This window comes from Equus caballus, chromosome 18 (assembly GCF_041296265.1).
Source record: "Equus caballus isolate H_3958 breed thoroughbred chromosome 18, TB-T2T, whole genome shotgun sequence".
Lineage (NCBI taxonomy): Eukaryota > Metazoa > Chordata > Mammalia > Perissodactyla > Equidae > Equus > Equus caballus.
This window is the reverse complement of record NC_091701.1, coordinates 68872493-68879345: the sequence shown is the minus strand read 5'-3', so window position 1 is coordinate 68879345 and position 6853 is coordinate 68872493.

The window sequence follows — 6853 nt, the reverse complement described above, 5'->3', positions numbered from 1 at the left end:
GGCACCACTGGCGGCTTGGCAAAAAATGGAGGTAATGAGATAAACTGAAATACCAGGGACTGGGACTAGTCTTTGAAGTAATTATTCTCTAGGGTAACAAGGGACAAGATGAGAAAGCTTTCAGGGACAGGCAGTGGGCACCCATGGGACCTGGTTTCCATTACAGCATGACACTTTGCTGAGCAACTCTGTCTCCACTCGGGAGAGCAGAGTACTAAATAGGCTGTCAAAAGGAGGGGGCTGGAAAGGGTCTGGAAAAGGAAATCAAGCTGAAAAAAAATAGAAGCAAGATGGAGAGGTTGCCAGAACCCCTGCAAGGGAGCGAGGATTAAGTGAGGTGTTTCAGAATCTCCATTAGGAACCAGGATGACTTGCATGTGGCTTTCATCAATTAGTGTTTACATTCCACACACTAGGGGGAGAATGGAAAGGGGACAAGCAAAGGATGCGAGGGGCCACAGAAGCCCCAAGAGTAGTAAAAATCCCTTAAGATGTTAGTCGAAAACAGATAAGCCTTCAGCATTTCCCCGTTGGGGCTCTTGGCTCTGTCAGGTTGAAGACCTGAGCGAAATGATTAAGAGAGCACTTTCTGGAAGTTCAGGCCTCTAAGCCTCTGCATCTAATCAGACTCACCCAGCAATTCTTTTTTTTTTTTTTTTTTTTTTTTTTTAAGATTTTATTTTATTTTTTCTCCCCAAAGCCCCCCAGTACACAGTTGTATATTCTTCGTTGTGGGTCCTTGTAGTTGTGGCATGTGGGACGCTGCCTCAGCGTGGTCTGATGAGCAGTGCCATGTCCGCGCCCAGGATTCGAACTGACGAAACACTGGGCCGCCTGCAGCGGAGCGCGCGAACTTAACCACTCGGCCACGGAGCCAGCCCCTCACCCAGCAATTCTTTATGTAGGAACAGGCCCAAGGCTAAAGTTGAACCAGAAATGAATCATTTCTCATTCTGCAGTGAATACGACTTCTTCTGAATCAAATTGGAGGTCACTGGCTAAACAAACTGGGAAGCAAGCATGTTCGAAACCAGGAGAGTTACTCTGTGTGCACAAACCTAGAGCTTCAACTTCTTTTGATCTTTACAAGAGAAGACATTCCCCAGCTGAAAATAAACACCACACCTGGATTGACAACTGAGAACATGTACACATCAAGTCACCTTTGCCCTGCTTGGTTTAAAAAGTGGGAATCAGGGTGTAATGTCTGACCATACACACACACACACACACACACACACACACACGTACACGCACACATACACACAATGTTGTGATTCCAGAGAAGCTGTGGCAGTGGTGCACTTTTGTTTTTTGATTTCTGCATGTAACAAAATGTACTGAGCATGTTTATCAACCGTACATCTCACATACTTTCTTCAAAGATCTCCCGTGGCTCCTCTCTTCTTTTTATACTTACTTCTTAGCAGCGGCATCCCATTCATTCCTGCAATTTCAACTATCACCTTTACGGAAATTATCATCAAGCTTTCTCTAAAACCCAGTTATCTATAAACTCCAGGCTCAAATTTCCATTGGCCTTTTGAAGGGCACTAATGATGTACACAGAGCCGCCGACAATACACCTCAACACAGCCACCAACTCAAATTCTGCTTGGCCAAAACTCCTCCTTCTGTGTTCTCATTTTCGTGAATAACATTGTTATCTCTTTATTTACCCAGTTCAAAACCTGGGAATCATCTTCCCTTTCCCTTTTCTCCCACACCCGATTTGATACAAACTTTCATGTCTCACGCATTGACCCCTGCATGCCATTCCCATATTGTTTTTCTAATTTAGGAGCCACATTGTGAATTAAATTGTGTTTTATGGATAAAACTAGCAACATAACCACCGTAATATTATTTCAGCGGGAAAATATATTCTATATACCTACCAACCAACCAAGTTCAACTCACTTCTGACTCTGTTTACAACACCTCAAATTTATATACAGATAGTTCCAAATCTTGTGATTCCAACTCCATTTCACTTATATTTGTTACTTCCAGATAGGGTCCTTCTGGTATCCTAATTTCTGCCCTCAAAACTTTGACCTGGAGCATCGCAATCACCTCCCAATCGGTCTTTGTTACATACATTGCTACAAGATTAGCTTTTGAAAATATTAATCTAATTGTGACATACACCTACTCAAAAACTGTACCATCTTTCTATCTTAAGAATAGTTAATCTGGCACAAAAGGCCCTTTGTGACCTGGCAGGGACATAGTATTCCAATTTTCCCTCCTTCCAGTCACTCAACATCACTTTCTCTTGCCCAACAAATTATGTATCTTTCCAAACAACCACTTTTGTTTAGAATGCACTAATATGTCAAGCATAAATTTCTTCTTGTCACATCCTACGTATCTTCAAGATTGCTCAAATCCTACATCCTTCAGAAGGTACGACCAGTATCTTCCCCCTGTGTAAACTATTAACTGTTTCCCTCTGTGTAAACTATGTTAACTCAACCACCCTGATAAATGTCAGTTAACTTAACATTCATAAGTTTTGTCAGTATTCATTCTTTGAAAGTAAGCCACAGGGTTTGTGTCTACAATCATTTCGTGAAACATACCATGTGCAGATTGACATGTAATTATGATTCTTCTCTATGACATGAATGAAAAGTAAGTATCCTCATAATTAGGTTAGTAAACAAATTCCAACAACTGGGAGCCACGACTTGCACAGCTAAGTAACCTCAGTCTTCACCAAAGGGGTTCCTCCATGGCACTGTCACATGGGCTTTATGGCCACCCAAACTATCTTGAGTCAGAGACTAGTTGGAAAAGTTATGCTCCCCCGTGTTTCTCTCCACTGACCCCTCCACTCTGGTTCTGAAGAAATCCTGGTGATGTCCTTGATCTCCCTCAGCTGACATTGACAGGACTCCTAGACAATCAAAGAGGGTCATTCAATTAAAAATAATAAAGAGGTTGGAGAGGAGCGTATTTTTTTGGTTGATAGTGAGGTATAAATCAAATTCACTGTGGAGTGAACCCCCACCTTGCATTCCCAGTATGCATCCTGGAGAGGTTGGGAAAAGCTCCTGTTGAGAACCACTGCCATCAAGAGCACTATCATTGATTTGAGTGTATTGTGTCACTTGAGAATTTTGAGGAAGAAAAAAAACTTTTAGAACCTCTGGTTTAGGTCACACTAATTACCTGTGTCATAGGGTTGTTACGAGAACAAAGATTATAACAAACATGAAAATGCCTGACTAGAAAAAACAAACTCTAAATGTGACAGTTTTAGGTAACCTAAATATATCTGTCTACCCAGAGTGGAATAATTTATTGTTGATAATCCATCAATTTGTCTCTGCCAGTATATACTCATCGATGTGGGTCTTCTTTCAGATTGCACTTACACAGCATAAAGTGAATTGAATTATATAAGCCAGGAAAAGAAAAAGAAAAAAAAAGAATTATCTGGCTCCCCTTTCTACATCTGTCACGTTAACTGGTTGTTTTCATATCTCCTCTTTATCCTGAGCCTCACGGTCTTTTTTTGTTTGAGAAGTTGAGACCCATAATCACAGATAACATAATTAGAATCATAGAATTTTAGAGCTGGAAGAGACCATAGAGATCATAATTGAGAGTAAAATTTATTTGGGAGATATAATTTTATTTTTCCCCTTTGTGGATTAAACGACCAGTACAATGTGCTCCAGATTGTTGTGTCCCTTCTTAAAAGTAAATTAACTATGTCTTCTAAAGAAGGGAATCCTTTTCTCTCTGCACATGTTTCAAGCAGTAGTTGCTGGTACCTTTCAGAATGTCTTGTTCATCTCGTGCTGCCATCCCCGCCAGAAATGCAGTCTGGCATGCGTACTTCTCCATGAACATTCTAATTACAATATGCCCCCATTTCCAAACGGCTTGGGATGGGTGAAACAGGCAGGCATGTAAAGAAACACCATAATGAACAACTTCAATGACACAGGGGGAATTATTGCGATGAAAGAAAATGTCCTTACTCATTCCTTGACAAAATCTTCAGAAAAGGAAATGGATTCTTTAAGTGTAGTTTAATGCTAAGTGAAATACAGCTGGCACAAAGGTGGGAAAATCAAAATCATGAGAGGAAAGAGAATCAGAAGATGCGGATTCTAATCCCAACTCTACAAATGGTGTGAACATCGCATAATCTAGGTGGAAGTAATTTGGCAGTTGTAAAAAAACAAAAATTTTAAAAAGCCTGCAAAATAAAGGTGTTTTTAACCATTGTGTACTGTACATATTCAATTATTATCTGCCTTATCAGCTTGTAAACCCATGGATGCCAGCAACCTATTTTTTGTTTTTTGAGGCAGTCAGAGTCAATTATCCTATATAGGATCTTGTAAGTAAAAGATACTTAATAAATGTGTGTCGAAGAAAAGAACAGGTGAATAAAGAAGCCAAGAATCATAGAATGATTAAGTTATTGAGCGAATGAAGTAATACGTTAAAGGAAAGAGGAAAAAACAAAACCATAAATGGACCATAAACCCCCTAATGGGTTAGAGTAGTTGAACAGCATTCTAATGTGACACCCAAAATGCTTTCTCTTTTTAGCAAAAAAGAAGCTATTAATGTAAGGTGTTTCTCTACCTGCTTACAGAGGAATAACAATTCCAAACACTGTCACCTTTCAGATTGCTCTTCAGATAGTGGTAAGCCAGAAGGCACCCACACGAGGATGGGAATGACACAGGCTATTCAACCGCCAGCTTCAAGACATAAACTGATCACGAGCTGGGGGCAGGAAGAAATTACGGAGACTCCTAAAAGCTTCCTCCAGAGCATGCTGCCATGCTTACTGCTGCAGTCACAATACCAGTACGAAAATGAAGCACGATTGTTATTTTTTATTGAGTAGTCATTATTGTAGTTTTCAAAATGAGAGGAGAACACAACAAAGAAATCTGCTCAAACAGCACCAGAGGCTCCCTGTTCTGGCTTCCAAAACAAATGCAGGCAGTGGGGGATGAAGCGAGGAAGACTGTGACAGTGACACTGTTGATCCAAAACGCAAAGCATTCTGCCTCTGTGAGGGTCCACACTATTTCACGGAAGGACCAGGGGAATGACATAACTTTCTCCTGAGAATGTACAGAGCACAGAAAGGCAAATATCTCATCTTTAAGGTCAACAAGTATATCACTGTCAGTTTTCTCATTGAAAAGCTACTTTGGAAGTAAAGAAATGCCCTGTTCAAACGTAAAGCTTTCTGGCCCAGGCTAGTAATTTCATTTAGTTAAAACGGTTTTGTGAGATCATTTCACCTGAGAAAATAAACAGGATATGTAACTGATGAAACTCCTCTCAAGGACACAATGCCTTAAAAACACGCAGGAGGCAACTGCTGGTGGCAAAGCTGTTGGGGTTCATTTAAAGAAAAACACAATTGTCAGACATTGGACCCCGTAGCTGAGTCCCAGGAATCCTGGATGGCATATTCAAAACAAGCCTTGATCTCTGGCTGGTCCGCCTGCTTCTCAGGCACAGACCTCCTCGCTGATGCAAAAACAGGTGAAGCTGCCTAAAACCATTAGCAAAAGCCACCAACGTCCTTAACCCCATCCAAGCTCTTCACTCCTACAAGGAGCAGCCTGAGTCTTTGTGCTGTGCCCGGAGTCAAAAGTTCATTCCATCTCGGGGACATAGGCTGCCAGGGCCCCTGAAGAGAACGCCACAGTCTGCAAAGTCGAAACGTTTTGCCAGATCCTCACTGTTTTGCCTTAGATGTCAAAGAGAATGCTGTGAAAAGGCTGCAAGCCAGAAGACTATACCTGTTTTCAAATTAATCGTGCCCTGAACATACTAGAGCACAGTATACCTTAGATAATAAGAACATTAGGTGGTGCTGAGCTGTTTAAAGAAAAGATGGACACATTTAACTCCAGTGCAGCTCTCCCGGAAATTGTAAACTCCCACATGTAATACACACGTGTTGAGTGCCTACTCTGTACAGGGGATTAAAGACAGTGGTGAACAAGACTTGGCCTTTGACCTTCAAGTGTTGAAGTAAAGCATTCCATAAATAAGTTCTAAGTTTCTCCTAGGTCTCAATCTTCTGTAAGGGAAATGGAAGAAAGTGTCATTTAAACCAAATGTGGCTATAGCCACTGGAGCCTTCAGAGGCGTAGAGGTCAGGGTGGTGGCGGTGATATAAGGCACATAATCAGGGATAAAGGAGAATGGGTGGGACATGCAGGAGTTGGTGCATTGTTTAGCAAAGAACATTCGTGAATAACAGCCAGGCAGAGGAAGCCCCAGCAGTTTATGGGGAGGAAGTAGAGAGGGCTGGATTGCATAAACAAGTGTGAGAAAATATTATTTTTCTTTTTGGAGTGGCTGAAGGGCAGAACATAGAGGAGAGAGCGCGCCAAAAAACCTAGCAGGCATCCGGAACTCAGGTTTGGAGGAAAGGCTGAGGGACGTTTTAAAGAGCCCAACGTTGAATTTTGGATTATCTGACTATGGAACGCCAAATAACTTCTCTCACTGTTGCTCATCTCTTCAGTAAAAGGCCACCACACAGCTGCTTCCTACAGTGACACTTTGGGAATGTGAGGGGAAGAATCATGGAGAAGAAATGGCATCCTATGTCTGGGTCGGTGCCAGGGCAAAGATAAAAAAACAACCACAAAACACAACATAAACAACAAAAATCCAGCATCAGTAAGAAATCCTAGCCCAAGATGACTAGACAGAGCCAAACTCCTCAAGTATTTGCCAAACTTCTGGGGCAGGTATTGGTGTTTGTTTTGAGGTGTCAGGTGGAGCTTCTGAAGAGCAGCAGGTGACATCTGGATTGTACTTCTGCAGGGCGGACCCATGTCTTTGTCTT